The sequence below is a fragment of the Odontesthes bonariensis genome, chromosome 1 (genome assembly GCF_027942865.1).
Source record: "Odontesthes bonariensis isolate fOdoBon6 chromosome 1, fOdoBon6.hap1, whole genome shotgun sequence".
Classification (NCBI taxonomy): domain Eukaryota; kingdom Metazoa; phylum Chordata; class Actinopteri; order Atheriniformes; family Atherinopsidae; genus Odontesthes; species Odontesthes bonariensis.
This window is the reverse complement of record NC_134506.1, coordinates 41994465-42020564: the sequence shown is the minus strand read 5'-3', so window position 1 is coordinate 42020564 and position 26100 is coordinate 41994465. Positions and strand designations below refer to the sequence as shown.

General features: G+C 44.5%; 1 protein-coding gene and 1 long non-coding RNA gene across 2 annotated transcripts in view; both read right to left on the bottom strand.

Moving 5' to 3' along the window:
- The window catches only part of map1aa (microtubule-associated protein 1Aa), a 75878-nt gene that overhangs the window by 21546 nt on the left and 28232 nt on the right, over positions 1–26100 (bottom strand). The window lies entirely within an intron of this gene.
- LOC142385748 (uncharacterized) lies at positions 19517–21979 on the bottom strand. The gene is made up of 4 exons (XR_012770223.1): positions 21503–21979; positions 20529–20579; positions 20199–20252; positions 19517–19620 (listed from the first exon to the last, which is right to left on the bottom strand). It is a non-coding gene; the product is annotated as an uncharacterized LOC142385748 (long non-coding RNA).

Here is a 26100-nt window from a genome sequence, read left to right as displayed (position 1 = left end):
TTCCTCTTGTAAAAGGCTGACTTGATTATGTTTGATGAGCTACAGAAGGAGGAATTGAAAACCTAAATGGCTGAACTCAAAAGTGTTTCTATTTGCTTGGATAGCCTGTAACTCTGTTAAACCTGTTGAGGTTCGTGCACATTTGAATAAATGTTCTTATGCATCCAGTAGGCTACAGGCACATTTTCTGTATACAGTAAGGTTGTAGTTGATGGTGTTCTGGCTGGGGGCCTGGGCCCCCGTACAGCTGTATGCCCAGCAACGCCCCTGGTCTGTTACTGCCCGAGTCTACCTGCGTTATTTCAGTTAATTTACCTGCTTTCTCTAACGACATTCTGATGTAAGATGCCGTTCTGACCACACAGATGTGCCTCCCACCGACAGCATCTATCATTATCTCGGCTCCATTAGTGGCTCTGTTGTGACGGCACGTTAATCTGAGCGGCTGCATCATCCCCAGAAGAGGAATCAGAAAGACATCGTGGGCCGGGCCGTTTCTAAAACCCTGACGTCGTCCCACACGGATGGAGAGCTTTTAAGAAGTCTTCAGTGTCGCTGATGCGGTTAAATCCTCTTATTGCAGAAAGTCATAGCATCCAGCTCCTAAAGTAATTACATTAAGTGTATGTTGGAAACAGAACAGATGTTACAGGAGATCAAATTAGACAGTGAAATGCTAATATGTTGTATATATATATATATATATGCATGTTTAGGGCTGTTTTTAAAAATGTCTGAAGGGATTTTGTGTCGGTTTATTTAAAATCTAAACCTTTTTAAACCCACTCATTTTTTAATTCTAATTTGAAAGAATGTAAATAAGCTCAGTTATGTGACTCTTTTCAAGGAAATGAACATATCTGCATCTAAAACTCAAAGATTTGGTTTAGGTCTCAGGCCATAAGTGGTCCAAGTAGTTCCGTCCAATCTTTAAAATTTAGAGTTTTCATTGTCCATGTTTCAGTTAGGTACATATTCCTGCTAAATAGTGTTTTTTTTCTTTATAAATTCAGAGCAGAGACTATTTCCTGAGGACTCTGACTGCTGGTGTCCTTTCACCGATGCTCCATACAGAGCATCCACACGTACTGTATCTGTATCTGCGTGTGGTTGTCCAGCTGCACTGCAGCGGACAGAAAGGCGCTCCAGAGGGTCGTCACCACAGCCCAGAGGATCATCGGCTGCCCCCTTCCCTCTTTACAGGAACTATATAACTCCCGCTGCCCGAGGAAGGCCCAGGCAAATACTTAAAGGCACAACCCACCCTGGACACTAACTTTTTGAAGCCTCTGGAAGACAGTTCAGAACACTGAAGGCCAACACTAACAGACTGAGGAATGGCTTCAATGCAAGAGCCATAATCGCACTATTCTATTCTATTCTTTAAATTCGGTCGGTTTTACTTCCTCCATCCACTGCTGGTTTCAGTTCCTCGATCGCTGTGCACCTGTCTTTTATAAGCCTCCCTCCTCTGTACATATACTGCCTGGTTTTCTGAGGTTTCCCCTTTAGATCCTCGTCCTACCTCCTGCTTAAGCATCCTGGTTCACAGCCATGCCAGTGTTTTTAGATTTAGCTCATTGCTCATTCTCACTTTTGAGAATAACTGAGGGTCGTAGTACGAAGCGAGTTCAACACAGTCGAGCATTCGTTGTATTATCTGGCTCGACAAGACCTAAATCTTCTGTCAAAGGCAACAGGAACTATTCATACTGCTGTATGAATCTGAAAATGTAAAAGAATATTTTGTATATACAGGTGGTGCAACTGAGACGATTGAAGAAATCCGCCAGAAAATTGTTAGTTGTGCAAAAGAGAAAGTTAATAACTGCCTGTTGTTCATACTGTGACAGTCGAGTTGTTTTGTTGTGACCAACCAACAGTCGGAAAACCTGCCACTAAGTAAACTGTAGGCATTATCTATCTATCTATCTATCTATCTATCTATCTATCTATCTATCTATCTATCTATCTATCTATCTATCTATCTATCTATCTATCTATCTATCTATCTATCTATCTATCTATCTATCTATCCATCTATCTGTCCATCTATCTATCTATTCCACAATTCTCCACTTAGCTGCAACTAAACCACAGCAGAAGGAAGTGCAACATTAACATCGTATCAATCACACCTTAAAGGGAGGAAAACAGTGTTTAACCTAGTTTTTTTTATTGGAAGGTAAATAGAAACAATCAAACTTTTATCAATTTATAAAAATCATAATAATTTGAGAATGTGTTTGTGTTTATTCCTGTCAGATGATTTTCTAATTGTTTCGAGCCTTACGCCTTAGCAGCACAGCAGTGATTTTCCAACCAATCAAATGATCAGCTTTTTGTTGCCAGCAGCAACCAAAAGGTTTGTTTTAGCTACCCCAGAATTGATAAAAGAGACAGATGATGTCATCATTCTGGCACCAGTCAAACGTAGCATCCAGGAAAGTGACACTAAAGCCGAAGAATTTGAGGCTGAAAGGGTTCAAAAAGCGAGTCATTGTCACCACAAATCCAGACATTTTGACAACAAAGAACAAAGCCGAATATCTGATCAAGTGAAACATCACCTCCCGAGTTGACAGCGTTCAGCACTTTAATGTGTGAGGATGAAATCAGAGGGCTCCTGTCAACACGATCCTCTGTGTTGTGACAGACCGCCACCACTGAAGCCAGCTGATATAAATGCTCTGCATGTCTGAGAAGCCCATTAACTGCCTCGCTCTCTCATTCCCCTTTTAACGTATCAACGCGTCCAAGGACGATCTCCTGCATAGCCACTTTGTGCGCCCACACATCATTCAGAGTGTTATCATGGAAACCAGCGCTCCACAAACGGAGTCTGCGCCTCTGAGGCTCCGGCTGAATGCCTCGCACTAATCATGGAGGATTAACGGAAGTAGGACGGATGCAGGAATGAAAATGTGACCCCCTGTCTGCCTGCCTTGTTGGTTCTGAGGGAGAAAATGGCTTCAGCACTGAGAGTAGGAGGCGGGTATTTTAGGGTGATTTTAGCTCAATAACAACCGAATAGTAGAACTTTTTAAGAGTAAGGGTTTTCCTTAGCTGTCAGTTTTAAATGTATATCTGGAAAAGCTGTCATCGCATTGTTAATCTTTTAATTATTTGTTTTGAGAAGCAGAAGTCACTCAGCTTCACATCGGGCAGGAGGGAAAACCCGCACAAACATCAAATGATCTGCTAATTATCAGAGATGAACGTGATTGCTGCTCATAAAGCAGCTTGGTGCTTGGATCTGCAGCTTAGTGGATATCCAGAGGTCCCTGAGTAAGAGCGGTATGTGGTAAAAATAACATCAGATGAACATCAACATGTGACATATCACACTGTGTCATTATTTAGTGAGACAAAACTGAACCAAACTGCAGAAGTAGTGAGTGGAAAACTAAAACTAAAACTAAAACTAAAAACCTCTGTGGGACGTCCTCAGTCTCTCTCCTGGTTCTGGAGGAATCTTGTTCCCACTCTTCTCTCCAGCTGCTTCAGCTCATTGAGGTCTGCAGCTCTGGTTTCTGCAGCTCCCACCACAGCATCTCAGTCAGGCTGAGGTCTGGACTCTGACTGGACCGTTGCAACACCTCGATTCTTCTCTTCTTCACACATTCTGCTGTAGATCTGCTGCTGTGTTTGGGATCTTTGTCCTGTTGATGAGCCAGTTTCAGCCCAGCTTTAGTCACATCTGACTCTAGAACACTTTGGGATCCAGAGGAGTTCATGGTGGGCTCAGTGACTGCGAGGTGCCCAGGTCCTGTGGCTGCAGAACCAGCCCAGATCATCAGCCCTCCACCACCGTGCTTGACAGCTGGTGTGAGGTGTTTGTGCTGATATGCTGTGTTTGGTTTCCTCCAAACGTGCCGCTGTGCATTATGAGCAAACATCTCCACTTTGCTCTGGTCTGTCCAGAGGACATTGTTCCAGAAGTCTTAAGGTTTGTTCAGATGCAGCTTTGCAAACCTAAGCTGTGCTGCCATGTTCTTTTTAGAGAGAAGAGGCTTTCTCCTGCAGCCCTTCCACACAAGCCATACCTGTTCAGTCTGTTTCTAACTGTGCTGTCATGACCTTTAACCTTTAACATGCTCACTGAGGCCTGCAGAGTCTGAGATGTAGCTCTTGGGTTTCTGACCTTGGGCTGACCTTACTGGGACGTCCACTCCTGGGAAGATTGACAGCTGTCCTGGATGTTTTCCACCTGTGAATAATCTTTCTCTCTGTAGAACGATGGACTCTTCCCAGATTGACGTGCAGCAGGTTGTATTTACCTCTTTTTCAGACCCGGTAAGGAGCAGACGATCTTTCAAATGTCCTGAAATGCAAAACCTTTGGCTTTCCTTTTTAAATGAATACATATCGGAAAAAACCCTCCGATTGTCTGGTTTCACAATGTGTATTTACATCAGTGTTTCAGGTGACTTAAACACTCAGTCTTCTGGGAAGTTGTTTCCTTTCCAGAAACGAGATGTAGAAGAAAAACTTCCCTCCGCACTTGACAATCTGAGTGAGCTGACTGAGAGGGAGTGGGTGCTATAAGCGTGAAAAGATGAAGCTGAAGCAAAACCGGCCCACGTGCTCCTTCCTCTGATGGGAAAAGCTCCGAAGCACTTTCTGCCAACTCACTGCCAGGCTGAGGCCACAGCTTCCTGTGCCCAAAACGCCAGCCGAGGCTGAGAGGAGAAGTGAGCTGATTACGTGTGTTTATTTGTGAAAGTCGACCATGTCCCATTTATGTCACTTGGTGTGAGTCAACATGGCGTGATTCTCCCACCGCCTCACTGCTGTGGTTAAAAATATCACGGGAAAACGTTGCCTATGCTGGTTCAGAAGTGATCAAAGGTAAAAAGACTGCCGACACACCGCCTCACTCCACCATACACAAGTCATTTAAATCACAACGTATTTTTCAGTTTATCCAGAAGGAATGATTTCAAAAGCCTGATTTTTTTCCAAGTTATTTCAGACATAAAAGCTCTCCTGAACAAATCAATTAAAGGCTGCTCTTTGTGTCTTTATCTGCGTATAACCTGTTAGCTGCTTCATTTTAAATGGCATGATAAAGGGTGCCGTCTCTTTATAACAAAAGCAATAAGACGCCATCATTAAGACTAATTGGGGTGCTTCAGAGGGTTATTAGTCACAGCAGGAGACGAACATGTGAATGGCTTCATCATACTGTAATTAGAAGCACATAAAGAGTTGTTGTGCTTTGCTGTAAGAACACTTAAAGTCTAACATGATCGGTTTAGAACGCTTATTCAGCAGAGCTCCACTTCCATGAAATACATTCGATGAGTGCAGCTGATATTTGGTGAGTGAAACTTTTCTATACCCACTTAATCCAACTGGCGGGGGGGGGGGGGGCTGTAGCCTAATCCAGCTGTCATCGTCAGCCCATCACAGGGCCACACAGTGATAAGCAGCCATCCACACTCACACTCACTCCTACGATCAACTTAGAGGCAACGATTAACCCGACACGCATGCTTTTGGACCGTGGGAGGAAGCCGGAGTGAGAACATGGGCGGCTTCCAGGAGCCCTCTTTGCTTTGAGGACCAGCAAAGTAAAACATCTCTTGAAAAGTTTCCAAGTGTTCCAAGTGCAGGATGTTGCAAACACAACAGTTAAAGGGACAGTTCGCCTCTTTTGACATGAAGCTGTATGACATCCCATATCAGCAACATCATTTATGAACATTTTCTTACCCCCTGCTGCGTCCTGTGAGCAGAGTTCCAGCCTCGTTTTGGTGTTGATGAAGGTAGTCCGGCTAGTTGGCTGGGGTTTAAAAAATAAAGCGTTTTGCTTCTCAAAACAATATGCGTTCAACAGAGTAATACATTTGCATCACAAAATCGTTCATCCAGGAAAAAGTCAGACCTCACAATCTCTTGGCCCTATTTTCTCTCCCTTCGTATCACTGCCGCCTGCCGACAGCCGCGCCTGTTACGGTGTTTGCTGCTCGGTCTACACAGCACGCAGTGATATGAAGGGAGAGAAAATAGCGCCAAGCGATTGTGAGGTCTGACTTTTTCCTGGAGAACGATTTTGTGATGGAAATGTATTACTCTTTTGAACGCATATTGTTTTGAGAAGCAAAAAAAACTACTTTCACCAACGCCAAAACGAGGCTGGAACTCGGCTCACAGGACGCAGCAGGGGGTAAGTCACTTTACTTCCTGTTTTATTTTGCAGAGCTTGTCCCTTATCTGTTAGTTTTCCTTTTTATTCTCTTTCACACCAGGTTTTCAGTTACCGACCTGCACTGCCTTTGTTATCACAGTTCATACACCTCCAGGTTTTCCAGGTTCGTTCAGTGCCAGATCCTCAGGATCGTGATAAGTTTGTGTTTTGTTCCTGCACACGACACAACTGACTGTCTGTGTGTCACAATCAGGAGCTATTGTCTCTTTGTTATTAAAGTTAAATGATGGCTGCTGCACACAGTTTTACTGATATCCAGCATTCACCTTTCCTTTTTTCTTTTCTTGAGATGAAAGCAGAGTACAGTGCTGTAACCACAGCGAATGAAACGTTAAAGTGAGTCACGGCTCAAAGCTTCGGGGACAGATATAAAGAAGAACTCCTGTGTGTGTTTCCTCAGGGGCGTGTAAGCGTGAATTTCAGCTGCAGCATTTATTAACATTGAGGCAGTTTGCAGGTGAGCCTTGAGAAAAATTACCAAAGAGTCGTCATTGTTTCAAAAGCTGCTGCCTGTGTGGCTGATTCACATAAACATCTATTCTGCACGACTTTAAATATATACCGTATATTTAACCAAAGTTATGTAATTTGATATATGAGTAGCTTTTCTGAGTAGTAGTATTTCCCAAACCCATTAATTGCAGCTTATGTCAGTACAATTCCAGGAAAGTTATTGTAAATGTACTTCTTATTAGATTATTTGGATTTAGGCGTTGAGAATTGGAAATGGAGAGCTGAAGTTGGAAACTGTATTCAGTTTCAGTCTTCTAACATCATCCAGCTTTAGGGATACAAAGCAGACAGGAGCCTGGAAGTTTCTGCTGTCTGTTGCCAACACTTTAAAGGGGAAGTTCAGTTGTTTTTTGTTTTTTTAAACCTGGACCTTATTTCTGGCATAAAATACGTTCATCTACTCACCGATAACAGTTTGATGAAAGTCGGCGTCCTTCGGAAGATATTTAGATCCCTGGAGATCGGCGTATATCCATATAACGGGAGAGAACAGGGCAGAGACAATACAGCCTCTAAATAAGGCATTATCTGTCTTTATTTCACCAATACTTTAAGACCAATGAATAAATGAACGCGTACTGTTGGGCTTATAGGAAGGTTTCTACACACACGTCTACTGGGATGACGTCATCAACGAGCGCCACTGCAGCACAGCTTATTTACTCCATCATACTCAAAGTCATCGTCCACGTCGTCAAAATCTGATAAATATTCTGCCATGTTGCACAAAACTAGCAGCAGCAAACTCCGTGTGAAGTTAGCCGACCGCCACAGAGCCCGGAGTGAATGAGCTGTGCTGCAGCGGCGCACATTGATGACGTCATCCCACTAGACGTGTGTGTGGAAAGCCCCCCGACAGCCCCGGATAACAACAACACGGCAGCTCTGAGCTAACAGCGCAATAGTATGCGTTCATTCCTTCATGGGTCTTAAAGTATTGGTGAAATAAAGACAGATAATACCTTATTTAGAGGCTGTATTGTCTCTGCCCTGTTCTCTCCCGCTATATGGAAATACGCCGATCTCCAGTGATCTAAATATCTTCAGAAGGACGCCGACTTTCACCAAACTGTTATCGGTGAGTAGATGAACGTATTTTATGCCAGAAATAAGGTCCAGGTTTAAAAAAAACAACTGAACTTTTCCTTTAACAGATATGAAACCAGGTTGATGGGCACTAAACCCGGTCTCAACATCGTACTCTCCCACAATAAGCACAGCTGAATATAAACAACAATAATCAAGTTGGCATCATCCTGTAATAATCTGAATACTTTGAGAGCTTTAAAAGAGAACAACCCGAGCACAAACACGCCTAATTAAATGTGTCTTTATGCACGAAACAGATGCAAGAGGAACACAAACCTGTGAGTGTAGCTACACCTAAGCCAGCCGCTCTCTGGGAAGCTGTCTTCAAACCACATCAGGTCTGAACAATCTGCCTGAAAGACGGGAGGTTTTTACCTCAATCTCATCTCACAACTGCAAGGTGTCACTTCTGAAAAATCCACAACGTTGCACTTTGAGATAAGAATCGTTCTCTTCTTTCACTTGTCACCTGCTGAAAAAGAATCTCGCCTCGGGTAACAAAGAATCTGAGCTTGTTAGCGGCAGCAGAAACCAATTTACACCGCCAACAGAGAATCTTCTCACCTGCACACACAGTAAACAGTCTGTGGTGTTTGACAGCAACATGTGGTCTAAAACACTCTTGTGCTGTATACAATGTAGGCAGGGGTGGAGAAGTGATTTTAAATGTGGGGGTGTTCCAGGGGAGGCACAAGAGCGCCAAATCAAGCCCATAGACACGACGCTGAAGTTGGCATCCGATTCGCGAATTAAATGGATGGGCATAAAGGGCCATTTCACTGTATTTTTGCATTTTGATCGCCTTAAACTTGGTCCTGTATGGAAACTACAATAGTTACACAGCTCAAATTGGATATAATTATGCTAAAGGGGCTATAGATTCATTAAAACCTTGTTTGGGATTTGTGAAACCTTTTTCTGATTTGTGAAAATGCAGAACAGGGCCATTTTACTGCTTTTTTTTTGTATTCTCATCACCCTAAACTAGGTCCTGTATGGAAACTACAATAGTTAGACTGCTCAAATCTGGATAGAATTATTCTAAAGAGGGTACAGAGTCTTTAAAACTCATTGTATGTTGGTGCACTACGAGGGTGGGCAAACCGTTAATATAATACATCCATGGGGCAAAAAGGGTTTACCATTGGAAAATGTGTGTGTGTGTGTGTGTGGGGGGGGGGGGGGGGGGGGGGGGGGGGGGGTGTAAAATCCTCTTGCGACGCCCATGAATGTAGGATAATCAGATGTCAACATTACTGTTATTACATGAACTGTTAGAAATCTGATGTCTCTCATTACCCCGTTTTATCTGCGGTACCTGTATGACGCAAGATTAAACAGTCTTGGTCTAGAAATAGTAAAAATATAGAGAAAACACCCATGTGATGTCATTATTTTAATAAGTCTAATTTTATAAGAGCAAATGACCATAACAGTGGCAGATATCCGTGGAAGTGTCTCAAGCATTAGGAGCTGGAAAGCAGCTGGTACTAACATGACGTATACACCAACTGGCCAAAGAAACTAACCAGCAGCACAAATGAACCCGTTGCTGATAGATGGGACCCAACCAGGCCGGTCCTGATCAGGAAGGATCCTCCAGAAGAAGCGAGTTCGATCTGACTCCCGGCCAGTAACCTGCCTCTTTACAACATGGAGACTCCTCTCAGCATCAGAGCGATACACTAACCTCACCATATGATACGATACGATACACGATATTCAGCCAACGATTCGATTTGATTGGATACACTTACATCATTTTCTGAAAAAAACAAAACAAAATGGACAGTGTGATTTCACATGAACCGTCGCTGATTGGACTGGTGGTCCGTCCTTTGGACCGGAAGGACAACAACAAACGTGAGCGCTGTGCACTTTATATCACATTTTTATTAACTAATTTATCACTGTGTATCACCCCCTGGCATTGTGTTATATCATATTAATGTTCTGTGTTAAAATGGGAAAAAATAGCAGCTTAGTATTTCCTGTTCTGTGGTGGTTGAGTCAGACCGTCTCAACCACAGACATAATATACGTAGACGCCTCATAGACTGACGCTGCCTGTTTGAGCTGATGTATCAGCGAGCCCGCCATCTTGGATGGGTCTCCAATGCCTCCACATTACATTTATTTCAACTGAGGAAGGTGTTTATCCCCAGCTGGGGGCCGAATGTCTGCGGTGTGGAGGTATTTTAAAACGCTGCGATTGCAAACTGTGAGATATGCAAACTTGGGATTTCAAGAGGTTGCAAGGAAATCACTAACATCCTTGATGAGAACAGGAACAGGCTCAAACATGACAAGGTAGAGATGTTGGTTTTCATCAAGAAAAACGCAATTTCCTTCTGTGAAGCCAGAGGAGGAGAGTAAGAATTAGGAGTGCAGTTAAAGCACATTACTGGCCTTACTTTAGAACACTGTGGCACTTTTATTTGCTCATTTGTTTACATGCCTGCAGGTATTTCAAGCTGAACTGCTGCTCTTTTTTATTTTAAACATTGTTGCACTAAACTACAATGTGAAGAATTTGTTTATTACTTGATTACTTAAATGATTAAATTGATAAAACTAGTTAAATGATAAAATAAGTGAATGAAATAAAAAATCAGGGACATCCTGTATCTGTTTCCTCGCCGTTCTTCATTTATTTAATGTAATGTAGAAGTATCGGATCGGGACTCGGTGTCGGCAGATACTCAAAATAAAAAAAAACCCGATTGGGACTTCCCTAATCAACATATATGCTCTGCCAGTCATCACATACCCTGCCTGCATAATAATCTGGCCAAAGAAGGAGATGGAAGTCACCGATATAAACACAAGAAAGCTCCTAACAATGCATGAAGGGTTTCACCCCAAGTCCAGCACCCTGAGAGTGTAAACTAAGAGGAAGGAGGGAGGCTGGTGAGCATCAGAGCCACAATCCAGGATGAAACAACAAAGATCCAGGAATACGTCAGGAAGATGGCCCCAAGTAATGAACTGCTAAGTGAGTGAGTCAGGCAGCTGAAACCCAGTGGTGGAAGGATAATCCCCTGCACAGAATGTAACACCGACACATGGAAAAGGCGGCTGATATAGAGAAGTCCTATAAGTGGCTAGAAAAGGCTGGTCTGAAAGGCAGTAAGGTGGCACTAATCATGGAGACCGTGGTCTGCCATACCGGACGGGACCCCAAAGAGCCCTCTGAGACAGTCCAGCACATAATGGCAGGGTTTAGGATGCAGGCAGTGGTGTGAATAGTAGGGGTGGGCGAAAAAATCGATTCATGTACATATTGCAATTTTTGTATGGGATGATTTTAAAAGTCTTTTTTTTCCCCTGAATCGATTATATTACGTCACATCCGTGTCCAGAAAAACTTCATCAATTCATTACATTAAGTTATGCTAAAACTAGCCCACATTTGTGCTGTGTGGACATTTTGTAACTGTAAACTTTAAAAAATGTCTCTTTTTGTCTCAGTTGAAATAAATGTCAGCTGCTGGACTGACTGACAGACTGATGTGCATTGTTTATGGGAACGACATTCATTCTAGAAGTGTATGATTCAACTTGTTTGTTTTTTAAGGGGGAAGAAAATTGCAATTACTGATTATATCGAATCGCAATACTTGTTGAATCGCAATTATCAAGAATTGTGATACAAATCGAATCGTGACCAAAGCATATCGTCCCACCCCTAGTGAATATTGTCCAGGAACATCTGCAACGAGCACGAGTATGAGTCCAGAAGTCAAAGTGTGAGACGCCTCCAAAGGCTGTGGAGAATGCCAATTCTACAATTCTACTCAGCTGCCTTTGTAAAATCTCAATTTTAATAAAACAGCTAATGTTTTGCTTTGTTTCAGAGTTATAAAGTATATAAAAGCTGAATGAACATCCCAAAAACTCGAGTTTTACCAAAACCTGCAAAACCAGAACGTAGGGGCGCTTAAATTTCCCTTTCCACGGTTCTGAGCTGAGTCTTCTGCAGGCCTCTGATGATTTTAACGATCACTGGTGAAGTGAATGCAGTCAGCCTGAGCCACACCTCTCTGACCAGCAGAGACCATCCCCACTGCTGGGCATCAAGCCTTTCCACACCCTGCCCGATCCTGCTGAGCTCAGCGCTCTGCCTCACTCCCCCTGAGGCATGATGGGAGTTCACAGTGCACAGTGCTGGTGTGTGTGTGTGTGGGGGGGTTACTTAGAGTCTGTGGAGTTGCCTGCAGGAGAATCTGAAACAGAATCTGACCTGAGCTGCTCTGCTCTGGCCTGATGCTCAGCCCGTAAGTGGAAAATGTTTCGGTCCACGTGAAAGATGACACCAGCTCAAGGTCGTCTCAGAAAGGCTCACAGCTACAGATGCTGAGCAGGAGACATCTAGCATGAATTATTTACAAATCTGAAACTTTCGTTCGCTGATATGTTGCTGGTTCTGTTGAAAAAACTTGATTTAAAATGAATTATTAATAACATGCGCTCATTGCAACATTACAAATATCCGAATTAAGTTTATTGTTATCTATGTTTCGCTTGTGAAATAAATGAGAAATCAGTTCATTTAGTCTGACCAGCAGTCCAAAAACCCCGAAAATATAGTGGTCTTTGCCAAAAAAAATGTAAATAAAAAAGCTAAATAAATATCACAAATTGTTCTGTCACCTTAAATTTCTCAGTCACTGTTAAGGATTTCAAGGAATTAATATTTCAACAGTTCTGCTGTCGGCATTCGAAGAACCCAAATGCATCAGATTTCAATGCATTTATAGATGTGAAAGAATCACAAATAGTTCATATGGAATAAATCATTTAGCGTTCGTCTGATTTGTCATTTTATGCTTCAACTGGTTGAATTAGTGATGATGCGCCGCCAAACGAGCTCAGAAAAACCTTCCAAATACACCATCACTCAGAGGAGGGCTCTTCTTTGTGTGTGTTTCTGGATTAAAACAGCTGTCAGGTTGTGTGTGTGTGTGTGTGTGTGTGTGTGTGTGTGTGTGTGCACCTTTTGTCTCGTCAGTTGCATAACTTTGGGGTTATTAAGAGGGTTAAGTCTAATCCACATCCCCGCACAGTTTTCACATGGAGGACTAAGCTGCTGCGGCCTGTCACCACCTCGCCTCAGGTCATAGGATGGGCTTCTTACCTCAGAAATCAGGTCACCCTAATTTACTCGGCTGAACGTTAAGTTGTGAACGTGAGTCAGGGAGCCTGGAGGCCAACATCAAAACAATCTGCAGCATCATCCTACAGAACGATGAGAGAAGAACGACAAAGCCTACACCGAGATGTTTGAAAAATGACGTTGAGGCGTCATTAAACAGCTTTTAATGTGGTCACTAAGGATGAATCTGATTAAAAATTAAACAAAATGTTGGACTTTTTGCATTATTCTCCCGGATCAATGTACCTGAAACCATTAAAATGCCTTTAAATTTGAACTTGAACCAGCCAGAAAGTAGCAAACACTTCTATTAAACGGTCATTAATCATTTCACATCATGTGGCCACGGTCACCTGCTGTTCTTTGGTAATCTATGAATCATGACCTCCAATCCTGCCACAGGAATGTGAGTAAAACGCACCGTATATATGCATGCATGCATATGGGCGAAGGATTTCAGTGGAAAACAGGTTGCTTGGTTAATATCAGCAGCTTGCAAACAGCAGCGGCAGCGGCTGCACAGATGATGGTGAAACATTGATTTAACTCACATTACTCGTCGCCACTCCGCGGCCCCTGAAAACGCACATCCGAACAGATAGCACCCTGTCAAGACTGATTTCTCTGTCGATGCGGATTCCTCCGGCGGCTTCGACCGATGCGCTGTTAGAAAAAACAAGCAGCCGACTCCGCTCAGCCTCCGCTTGGTTTTACGCGTCTGGAGCACCGCGATGGATGGACGGATGGAGACGAATCCTCCGAGCGAACAAGAACCAGATGCCCGGCGTCCTGTCTGACGGATGCTGGCGGTGGGGGGGTGGGGGGGTGGGTGGTGGACACCGTGAGGCGTCTCTTACCGTCCTTCAGCGGCGTGGACGGAGCAGAGGGAGGGGCGCTTCTGCTCCTGCTGCTGCTGCTGCTGCGGATGCGGATGCGGATGAGGATGAGGATGGAGGCAGAACGGCCTGGTACAGTTCAACACTTTCACCCGCTGCAGTTTCACCCCCCCTCCCCCCTTCCTCACCAAGACAGATCATGGGTGAGGCACTCACTCCAAATCCAGGTGCTTATTGTGGGACTCAGTTTCAGCACTGGCCAAACGTGTCTCCAAGGAGCTGGGACTAACTCGGGATTATGACATTTGATACGTGGCCAGATGTTTCCCAGATGCCATAAACTGGCTTTAGCCTGGGTTTAAGCACTGTGGGGAGGCAGATGTGGTCCAAAGGCCCAAAGAACCGTCCAGATTTGGGTCCTTTCTGTGTGGATGTGTGGCAGCCACGCTCACCCTGACCCAACTCGTGTCGTTCAGAGCCAGATGTTTCAGGGAGGGTGTCACAGACCACTTGACTGCGTTCCAGTTGCAGATCAGAAAAGCAATTTGGACTCGAAAGTTGAAAAAAAATCAACTGGGACGTCTGAAATCACCCTTGAATTTAAATAGCTGGACATCAATGGCCACCCCGGAGGCGCATGAAGTGATGATAGTTTTGGTTATAAACTGTTTATTAGTGCCTTTGTCCGTTTGTGTCTCGTTAAATCAGCTACGTATAGTACTGGCTGGCTATTATTGGCTGTAAAATAACAAAAAAACAGTTGACAGCGGAGCATAATGTTGTATTTTGTTCATGCAGACTGTATAAAATCATGTTAACTGATACAAATGAGACAGAACTGCATGTGTTGTTTACTTTATAAACACATTTTCTCAGCCACAGAAACATCTGTGTTGTTATGGTTCTGCTCACAAACTGAGTTTTGAGATGTTTTGATGCCTAAAATGTTGCTCTTTTCATGGCGCCCTTCTGCTTTTTTGCCCGTTAGGAAACCTTCTGCCTCTCCAAACTGTGAGCGCTCTGACCTGTGGGATAAAAGTTGTGTTGAATTTCCAACTGAACACACGTTTTGTGCCTTCGGGGCCTCAGCTACACACCCCTGATGTGCTGTTGTCAGTTTCATCTTTCCCATCTCATCAGCCTCCTTGTCTCCTCGGCTCGAGGAGGGAAGAGGCTTGTCAGAAGAGCGAGGACACGACGGTGCGTCCTTTTCAGAAGCCGTTCTGGCGTCTGACGCATGAATCCCACGTTGTAAACTTAGTTCAAAGTAAGCACATGACTTGATAATAACAGATGTGATGCTCATCTGACAGAAATAACTAAAACCAGCGGAGGAGTCGGCGTGCCGATGCAGCTGTGTCAACATATTAAACAGACGCCTGGAGCGGTGATGTCTCCTTTGTTCAGCGTCTGTCACCTCGCCTCCTCTCGCTTCTGTCTGCAGGAACTCAGATGCAAGCAGAGGAGTCGAGTGTGCAAAAACTGGGAAATGTGATAAAAGGTCTGCGTTAAATATGAGCGTGCACGTGCGTATAGAGACCTGTCACACCTGCAGTCCAATTCAAACTCTGCTCCTCTTCCACCACAATGTTTACTCACCTGAGTTTTCCTCTCCTGAAAGCAGTGCAGTTCAAATATCGATAAGTAAAAGTTGTCTTATAATAAATGAGTGAATCTTGTTTAACTCATTTAGTAGTTAAACAAGTATTTTATTTTGTAAAAGTCTGTTGCTGTCTGCTGCGGAACCGGAAAAGAAAGTAATCGGCGGATCCACCAAACATGGAGAAGGGTACGGAACTTTTACTCGGCCATTTTCATTTTAAAGTTCTTCCAGACGGCGGAGTCGACAGAACCAAAGTCATCTGTAAACTCTGCCAAGTTGAATTGTCTTCTCAGCGTAGTAGTTCCAGTCTAAAATATCACTTAAAGGCAAAACACACAACTGATAGCAGCAAGTCATTCAAGGAAACAGACAGTGGAGCGAGGCTTCTACATAAAAACTACAGAAAGATGCTGATGTTAAAAGTGTGTTTGCACAACAAATGTTATGGCACTTTCATTCATATGGCAGCACATTTAAAATAAAACTAAATGCTAAAAGCTATACACTACTTTTGGATTCATTTTTGGATTTTGCGTACAAATGCGATTAATCGTGATTAATCAGGGAAATCATGTGATTAATTAGATTAAACATTTTAATCGTTGCCCAGCCCTGGTTACAACCTCAAAAGTTTGATCACTTCTGGTTTTAAAACCGGAGCGCGGGACAGTTAAGACGCCCACTGGAATAGAGGCTCAACAGTTCTACTGGAAGCCTATATGCAGGTGCCATTCCTCATGTTAGTAATGAGATTTCAAAATGAATTCTCAATTTCATTGGCAGCCAATGAAGAGAGGCAACAACTGGAGTGATGTAGTTTTGTTAGCAGCCCGGCTGCTGCATACTGAACCAGCTGAAGACAGAATACTCATGTGCAGAGGGAGTTACAGTCATCTAAACCAGAGAAAATCAAGGTGCGCAGCAGAGTCTCGAGGTGGTATTTCCCAGAACTGAATTACCTCCATGATAAGAGGTTAAGAAAACAAAGGTTAATGGAGGAGGTCCTGATGTGGCCCAAGAGTGGGAAATAAAGACCGACCTTAAAGGGATAGTTCGCCTCTTTTGACATGAAGCTGTATGACATCCCATATCAGCAACATCATTTATGAACATTTTCTTACCCCCTGCTGTTACTGCTGCACAGCAGGCAGTGATACGAAGGGAGAGAAAATAGGGCCAAGCGATTGTGAGGTCTGACTTTTTCCTGGAGAACCATTTTGATGCAAATGTATTACTCTTTTGAACGCATATTGTTTTGAGAAGCAAAACGCTTTATTTTTTAAACCCCAGCCAACTAGCCGGACTACCTTCATCAACACCAAAACGAGGCTGGAACTCGGCTCACAGGACGCAGCAGGGGGTAAGAAGATGTTCAGAAATGATGTTCCTGATATGGGATGTCATACAGCTTCATGTCAAAAGAGGCGAACTGTCCCTTTAATAAAACAGTCAGAGTTGATCACAAGGACCTGAGTGTCAGAGATGAGAAGGAGGACATTTTGAGACGTGGTCATTAATGGTGGTGAGGTGAGTCTTAAGGTTATTTGTCTGCTTTCTGGTTGCAACCATCACTTTGTGTATGAAAGTTTCCTGAAAACGGGGAAGATGAGCGCAGTTCAGAGGCTGATTCGTGCAAAGATAAAAAAAAAAGAAAAGAGGCTCCACAGAGCTGCACATCTGGGTTATAATTCTTTGTCAGATCTCGTCTGTTTCTTCCTCCTCTTCAAGGTCAGCGTCTAACATGTTAAGATCAAAGATGCTGTTTTTTTTTGTTGGCCAAGTTGCTATGGAAACTTCGAACAGAATAAAACCAGTTCCTGCGGCAGGTTGAACATTGAAACAGCTGATTTTTAAACATTTTATTTTTAGACGGCGGCATCTCTCGTGATTTTCTGGCAGAAGAAAATGCATCAATATTCAGCTCATTGGAAAAGTTTCTGCTGAATGTCACCAAACAATGTGACTGATGCTCATTCTGACCTCTGAGCAACAAAATCTTTGAAATGTGATTATCCTTATTATACATATATTATTATTATTATTATCATACAGCCAAAAATAAAGGAAAAAGATTGAGTTTTTCTGACACAAAGTCATCTGAGGAGGTGATAAAACGTGGCTCAGCTATAAAGTAGGTCTCCGTGTTTTTATTTAAGCGCAGAGCAGATGGATCGTCTGTTCTGGGACGGGACTTTTCAACAGCTGAGACTCAAACAGCAGCTGCTGGGTGGAACCGAGACAAACCAAAAATAGACTGTCGAGTTCAGCCAGCTTGACCCACCAAAAACCACAAATCATAACATTTAACTGGGATACATGAAGAGGCTGATGCTGATTAGGAGAGGCGGACGCCTCTGATTCAGCTACTCTTTAAATGTCTAGACATTTGGTAAATTAAAGGTGTTTTGAAGAATGTTCTTCGTTTGAAGCAGCTGTGAGGATAGAAAGCTTTAACGGTTCAGATTGTCATAGATCATTAAAAAGATGTGAATTTTCAAGTTTCTTTGTTTATTTACAACTAGGGCTGGGCGAGTTAAGTCGTTATGTTCACGTTAACTCGTAAGTTATTTAACGCTGATAAATATTTTATCGCACATTAGCGCAGGTTTTTTTTTTTTTTTAATTTGTTATTTTTATATAATTTTTGGGGCTTTTGTGCCTTTAATGGATTGCAAAGTTCAGAGACAGGAAGCAGAGAGAGGGGGAACAACACGCAGCACAGGGCTGTCCGATGCGGGACTGGAACCGGGGCCAGTTGCAGCGAGGACTATAGCCTCTGTACATGGGGCGCCTGCTCAACCCACTACGCCACAGACCACCCCTGTTTTATTATTTGTTATATTTTGTAAAGTCTGTTGCTCACAGGCTTTTATTTTGTAAAAGTCTGTTGCTAATAGGCTTTTATTTTGTAAAAGTCTGTTGCTGTGGAACAGGAAAAGAAAGTAATCGGCGGATCCACCAAACATGGAGAAGGGTACGGAACTTTTACTCGGCCATTTTCATTTTAAAGTTCTTCCAGACGGCGGAGTCGACAGAACCAAAGTCATCTGTAAACACTGCCAAGTTGAATTGTCTTCTCAGCGTAGTAGTTCCAGTCTAAAATATCACTTTAAGGCAAAACACACAACTGATAGCAGCAAGTCATTCAAGGAAGCAGACAGTGGAGCGAGGCTTCTACATAAAAACTACAGAAAGATGCTGATGTTAAAAGTGTGTTTGCACAACAAATGTTATGGCACTTTCATTCATATGGCAGCACATTTAAAATAAAACTAAATGCTAAAAGCTATGCACTACTTTTGGATTCCTTTCTGGATTTTGCGTACAAATGCAACTAATCGTGATTAATCAGGGAAATCATGTGATTAATTAGATTAAACATTTTAATCGTTACCCAGCCCTATTAACAACACATCTGAGGTGTTGTACGAGTTGATGGGAGTAAGAAACGAATGTTTGTCATCCGTGACTCATGAATCATGATTGGAAACCCACAGCAGAAGCATCACAGTGAAAAGACTGAAATGTTCATTTTTAGAGTCCCAAGCGGCCTTGAACAGATTTGTTTCTAATTCTTTTGCTCAGCCTTTCTTAAAAAGCAGAACGAGTGTCCTTACCTAGAGAAATAGAAGCTGGCAGTCCTCCTGTCTCATCATAGTACCCAGATAGCAAAACTCTTTTGGCCCATATACAACATGGAATGATGGCACTTAGGCGGTCCGCTCACATTTGCCAGAAGTGGGCCACAACCAAGCCATCACAATGCCAGATGTCAACCAAAAACAGACCAAATAAACCAGCACTCAAGCGGATGTGGCCCACTGTGCATTTTAATTCTGTCCAGAACTGGTTTACACTCTATGACCTTGACTTACCTGCGCACTTAGGGAGTCAGGACCATGATTAAATGGTATTTCAAATATGAAAACATAGAATAATGGTCTGAATTTGTGGCTACATGACATTATGGTACCCCCAGATACTGTTTGAATGGTGGCATGCAGTGGTCCAGTCTTGTTGGGACTCATCTTGGGGTCTAAGATGAGGAAACCTACTAAAAATAAAAAAAAAAATGAAGAAATGACCAAACACGAGAAAAAGCCGGTGTGATTTTTTATTTTTATAACTTGAAAAATAAAATGGCAAAACAAAATCCAGGCCAAAGGAACAGAGTTGTTGACCTACAAAAATCCAAATCCGTCTTGTGGCCCTTTAAGAAATACACAAAAGAACTAATTTAGTTCACTCAGTAAAGCATTACTGTGGTTAGTGTATATGGTGGCAGTGAAGTGCAAAACATAAAAACTCAAACAAAAAAGGCCCTGTGAAATGAGTTGTATATTATAATATTGTGTCGATGCCTTTTAAAACTTCAACTTCAAAATCTAGTCTGTTTTTAATTACAATTAATCTGAGGATATAGTTGATATTATGCCTGATCACTGACCCAATATCTGCTTGCTCAACCTCATTCTGTTCAGACGACAATGAAAGTTGGGTAACAGGCAATGTGAGCTGGAGTCAAACACTCTGACAAACTTCACATTTAACTTAAAGTTACAGTAATAAATCAGAATGTTAGTTTGTCTTCATTTTAAAAATGTGATGTTTTGCTTTTGGAAGGTCTTTAAAAAGTTTTAAAATTATACTGAAATTAACCTCAGGATTCCTGCATACACCTGCATTCTTTTATTTTTTATAAACACATGCTGGCAGGTTCATCTTGATTTCTGCATCACACATATTGCAAGATAGCTATTGTAGCCTTACCTTTAATATTGGCCTTACCTTTAATATTGGCCTCCTGGTCAGTGGCAGTTAACTGGCTGTTTCTGACTGTTCCTAAAAATTGAGAAAACTGTAAAGCTTTTGATACATTACACACACAATGGTGAGAAATTGTGTACTCCAGTCTCTAAAACAACTTGCTAAATCCCTTCTGTCATCATCATAATCACAACTTAATCCACCATCTCCACTGTCTATATCAAAGTTTGGTGGTGAATCAGCGATTGCTTCATCCTGAAAACTGCTTAACTCTTTTTACAGCTCTTTTCCTTAAATTACTGCCTGTGGCATTCCACTGTTCTTTATCCATGGCACTACAGTATCACAAACCTATTTGAGGTTTGGCAACTTGTGCAGCTCGATCAGCAGCAGGCCGTTATTCTGAAAAAGAAATGGGAGCAAGTATTAAACATTGATACATCATAGTATGTCAGTACATGTATTTCACCAGAGCAGTATAACTTTAATGAGTTCAATAATCTATATTTCCACCAGCAAATTTCTTAATAAGCACACTTATTGTAAAAATCATCATCATGACAATAATACACTGTAGTTAAAAACACGTGTAGTACAAGTAAATGTGTATTTTTACATCACAAAAATAAATTCATAAACAAAAAGAGAGACACATTCCCATTTCGCTGTAGACAAATAGAAAACATGTTATGTTTTGTTTTGTTTTCCTGGGCATGTTATATTCATATTGTTTGAGTTGAAGCCACCCCAAGAAAATGGCCATAAATTAAATTAAATCCGAAAAATTACTGGTAGCAAATGCACTAGCAGATGATCTAATGGCGGCCGGAAGGACGTGATCAACTGCCTTTCTTCGTGAAAACTAACGCTTCTCTTAAATGCAAAACTCAGCATATTCTATATATTCAACATTTCTGTACATTTACTAGTTCAATCGGTTTTTTATAAGGTTTCAATATTGCTTAATCATAAGCGAAGAGAAAAATAAAATAAATCCCCCGAATCACACGTCCATCATTAACATAGCATGCTAAGCTAACACATAACGGAAGTTCGCATAAAACAAAAGAAAGCAAATCCTCCAGTCCCAGTGGTCTGGAACTGTGGAAACAACTTCAGACTCATGTAACGAATGAACATCAAGCTTAGCATCAAGCTTGCAGCACTATGGTCGTTTTGAAAAGTAATTACATTTCACCTATAGCCAATTTTTTACCAATCTTATCTGAAGAGGTACAAATGCCATTTGTAGGCACAGCAGGGTATAGTTTAAGAGTAAGAAAGCTAAACCATCTCACACATAAAATTAAATAAGCTGAACTTACCTTCTACTTTTCTGTGGATCCGACTAGGCTGAATGCGGCCAGTTTCTTCTGCGAGTTTATAACAAATCAAACCACAACAAGGGGGCGTGGCAGTGAAAAAAAACTCACATACGGATTAGTCGTTGCTAAACTTGCCAAATTTCGGCCAAAACTGCCCCAAATATGTTTCAACAAAGGTGGGCCAAAGTGTGTTTCCTTATATGTGGGCCACTTTAGGCCATAAATGCCATAAATCTGTAGACCCGGGATGTCCGTCCGAGGTCCTCTCCTTCGTCTTCAGCGGAATGGGGGCGTGGCCTTTTACATGACGTAGGTCGAGTTCCACAGAGTTGCGACGCTCTGATGTCACCGACGTCACAGTCCTTTGCGTCATAATTGACGCACTCGTGAAGAAGGCTTTAGGTTAAGGCTGTTAAACTATAGCGAGTAGACCGTTTGGAACAGCAGATCACAAGTTTTAACAATAGTAACAGTTGTCGTGTAATGGAAGAAATCAATTTAGAACAGGAGCTTGCGCGGCTTAATCAGATAATTCTGACAAATAACCGTGACATAAAAACTCTCAGAGAGGAAACCAAATTGTGTGCTCACTTGAGAGAGAAAGTTGAGGAACTGGAGAAGTTCAAAGAAAATAATTTAAATGTTAAAAAAAGAAACATACAGCTTCAAAAGGAAGCACAAGACCTCCGGCATGTAAACGCTGCCGAAAAAGCCTGGCGGCATCAAAAAGAAAAGGATCTGATTCATTATAAGGTGATCAAAGAGGAAAACAAAAACAAGGACGCGCTCATGTCTAAACTACAGCACAAATATTGTCACATGAAGGCCGTGAATAAAGAAATGGAAATCAAATTACAGCAAACAATGGCGCTGTTAAAGACTGAGCGTGTGAATCACACTGAAACACAGAAGAAGATAGATCAGGAGATTCAGCGCCATTTTATGTTGTCTGATGAATTGAAAAAACTGAAACCCATTGAGAAACAACATGAAGCGTTGCAGGAGGAACACAGAAAGGTAAATAAAGAACTAAAGAAATGCAAGGACGACTCCCAAGCTTGGAAGAAAGAAAAAACAACTCTGAAGAGGGAGTTGCAGAAGGAGAAAATCCTAAACAAGGAGTTGAGAGTCGCGCTCGGGGAGAAAACCGTGCTGATCGAAACGGTGCAGAGAGAGGTTGAATACAAGGAAGCGCAAACTAAAACTATGGCAGAGGAGGCCGCTCAGATGCAGAAGGCCAACAATGAGCTCCAGAGATCGATCAACAGGCTCAAGGATGAATACGAGTGTGACCATAAGTACATGACAGCCGTGAGAACTAACAATGACAACTTCAATGTCCTGTTGAGCAGAGAGCTAAAAACCAGAGAGGACAGCGAAAGACAGTGCATGTTGCAGATTGAAGACCTCAAGGAGCAACTCTTCTTAAAGGAAGAAAAAACGGTCCAAGTCCAAACCCAGCTCAGTGAGTCGTTACAAGAAAATGCCTCACTGAAGGACATTAACGCGAGGCTGCAGAGTGATAACACTCAATACTCAGAGGAGCTGGACAAGAGAAGACACGAGATTGTCGCTCTTCAGCTCCAGTTGGACCAAACCAGGGCACGCAAGAAAGAGATGCAGGACACAGCCAAAGAAAGGGCAACGTTGCTCGATAAGGACCGAACCGTGAGCAAGGCAATTCTGTCCAAGGCAGAAGCTGACTTGGAACAGTTTGCCAAAGAGCTGAGGCAGAGCCACGAGTTGATCGAGAAGCTGGAGGCCAGGGCGGAGCAGCAGGAGAAAGAAAAGCTAGAGCTGGAAGAGATTGTCAGTTCCCTGAAAACTGAGAAGATGAACCTGGAGAAAGAGAGGAAGGATCTACAGGAGTATAAAACAAAGTACAATGGTTTTTTAAAGGAGTTCATCTCACATAAGAAAACAGAAGCACTGAATAAAAAACCCACAAAAAGGCTTTTGCATCTCACTGACTTACTGGAAAAAAAAACGAAGCAGCTGGAGGAGAAAGACAAAAAGGTCGAGGAGCTGAAGCAGATGCTGGCCCGACGGCCAGATGATTTACTGAAAAAGCTCCAAAACAGTCAGAGGGAAAACAGGAGCCTGAAAGAAAAGCTTAAAGCACAAGAAGCGATGAGTCGCGCGACCGACACTGTCTATGAGAAGACACGCGAGAGCAAAGACAAGCTAGAATATGAGGTGAGGGAGCTCAGAGTGAAGAATAAATCTGCTTCCACCCACCATCCACCCATTTCCCAAAGTAGACTCAAAACGATGGAGCAGAGCGAGTCTGGAGGCCCAACAGGAAGCAAACAGATCCCCAAAGCCAAGGAGAAAAAACTGGTCATACTTCCCCTCACCTCAGTAACCGGCAAACCAGTCCGCCTCCTCAAAAAACCATAAATGGTTTTCTTAGACATTCTGAATTCATAATTTAAATGTGGATATGACAAAACTAAGTGTTGAGTATTCAGAACATTTGCAAAAAAAAAAAGGCAGAGAAGCCAGCGGAGAGGACAGAGAAGCCAGCGGAGAGGTAAGAGAGGCCAGCAGAGAGGGCAGAGAGGCCAGCGGAGAGGTAAGACAGGCCAGTGGAGAGGGCAGAGGCCAGCGGAGAGGGCAGAGAGGCCAGTGGAGAGGGCAGAGGCCAGCGGAGAGGTAAGAGAGGCCAGCGGAGAGGTAAGAGAGGCCAGCGGAGAGGGCGGAGAGGCCAGCGGAGAGGGCAGAGGCCAGCGGAGAGGTAAGAGAGGCCAGCGGAGAGGGCGGAGAGGCCAGCGGAGAGGGCAGAGGCCAGCGGAGAGGTAAGAGAGGCCAGCGGAGAGGTAAGAGAGGCCAGCGGAGAGGTAAGAGAGGCCAGCGGAGAGGTAAGAGAGGCCAGCGGAGAGGGCGGAGAGGCCAGCGGAGAGGGCAGAGGCCAGCGGAGAGGTAAGAGAGGCCAGCGGAGAGGTAAGAGAGGCCAGCGGAGAGGTAAGAGAGGCCAGTGGAGAGGGCAGAGGCCAGCGGAGAGGTAAGAGAGGCCAGCGGAGAGGGCAGAGGCCAGCGGAGAGGTAAGAGGCCAGCGGAGAGGTAAGAGAGGCCAGTGGAGAGGGCAGAGGCCAGCGGAGAGGTAAGAGAGGCCAGCGGAGAGGGCAGAGGCCAGCGGAGAGGTAAGAGGCCAGCGGAGAGGGCAGAGGCCAGCGGAGAGGTAAGAGAGGCCAGCGGAGAGGGCAGAGGCCAGCGGAGAGGGCAGAGGCCAGCGGAGAGGTAAGAGAGGCCAGCGGAGAGGGCAGAGAGGCCAGCGGAGAGGGCGGAGAGGCCAGCGGAGAGGGCGGAGAGGCCAGCGGAGAGGGCAGAGGCCAGCGGAGAGGTAAGAGAGGCCAGTGGAGAGGGCAGAGGCCAGCGGAGAGGTAAGAGAGGCCAGCGGAGAGGGCAGAGGCCAGCGGAGAGGTAAGAGAGGCCAGCGGAGAGGTAAGAGAGGCCAGTGGAGAGGTAAGAGAGGCCAGTGGAGAGGGCAGAGGCCAGCGGAGAGGTAAGAGAGGCCAGCGGAGAGGTAAGAGAGGCCAGTGGAGAGGGCAGAGGCCAGCGGAGAGGTAAGAGAGGCCAGTGGAGAGGGCAGAGGCCAGCGGAGAGGTAAGAGAGGCCAGCGGAGAGGTAAGAGAGGCCAGCGGAGAGGTAAGAGAGGCCAGCGGAGAGGTAAGAGAGGCCAGCGGAGAGGTAAGAGAGGCCAGCGGAGAGGTAAGAGAGGCCAGCGGAGAGGGCAGAGGCCAGCGGAGAGGTAAGAGAGGCCAGCGGAGAGGGCAGAGGCCAGCGGAGAGGTAAGAGAGGCCAGCGGAGAGGGCAGAGAGGCCAGCGGAGAGGTAAGACAGGCCAGTGGAGAGGGCAGAGGCCAGCGGAGAGGGCAGAGAGGCCAGCGGAGAGGTAAGAGAGGCCAGCGGAGAGGTAAGACAGGCCAGCGGAGAGGGCAGAGGCCAGCGGAGAGGTAAGAGAGGCCAGCGGAGAGGGCAGAGAGGCCAGCGGAGAGGTAAGAGAGGCCAGCGGAGAGGTAAGAGAGGCCAGCGGAGAGGGCAGAGAGGCCAGCGGAGAGGGCGGAGTGGCCAGCGGAGAGGGCAGAGTGGCCAGCGGAGAGGGCAGAGAGGCCAGCGGAGAGGGCAGAGAGGCCAGCGGAGAGGGCAGAGAGGCCAGCGGAGAGGGCGGAGGCCAGCGGAGAGGGCAGAGAGGCCAGCGGAGAGGTAAGAGAGGCCAGCGGAGAGGGCAGAGAGGCCAGCGGAGAGGTAAGAGAGGCCAGCGGAGAGGGCAGAGAGGCCAGCGGAGAGGGCGGAGTGGCCAGCGGAGAGGGCAGAGTGGCCAGCGGAGAGGGCAGAGAGGCCAGCGGAGAGGGCAGAGAGGCCAGCGGAGAGGTAAGAGAGGCCAGCGGAGAGGGCAGAGAGGCCAGCGGAGAGGTAAGAGAGGCCAGCGGAGAGGTAAGAGAGGCCAGCGGAGAGGGCAGAGAGGCCAGCGGAGAGGGCAGAGAGGCCAGCGGAGAGGTAAGAGAGGCCAGCGGAGAGGGCAGAGAGGCCAGCGGAGAGGTAAGAGAGGCCAGCGGAGAGGGCAGAGAGGCCAGCGGAGAGGTAAGAGAGGCCAGC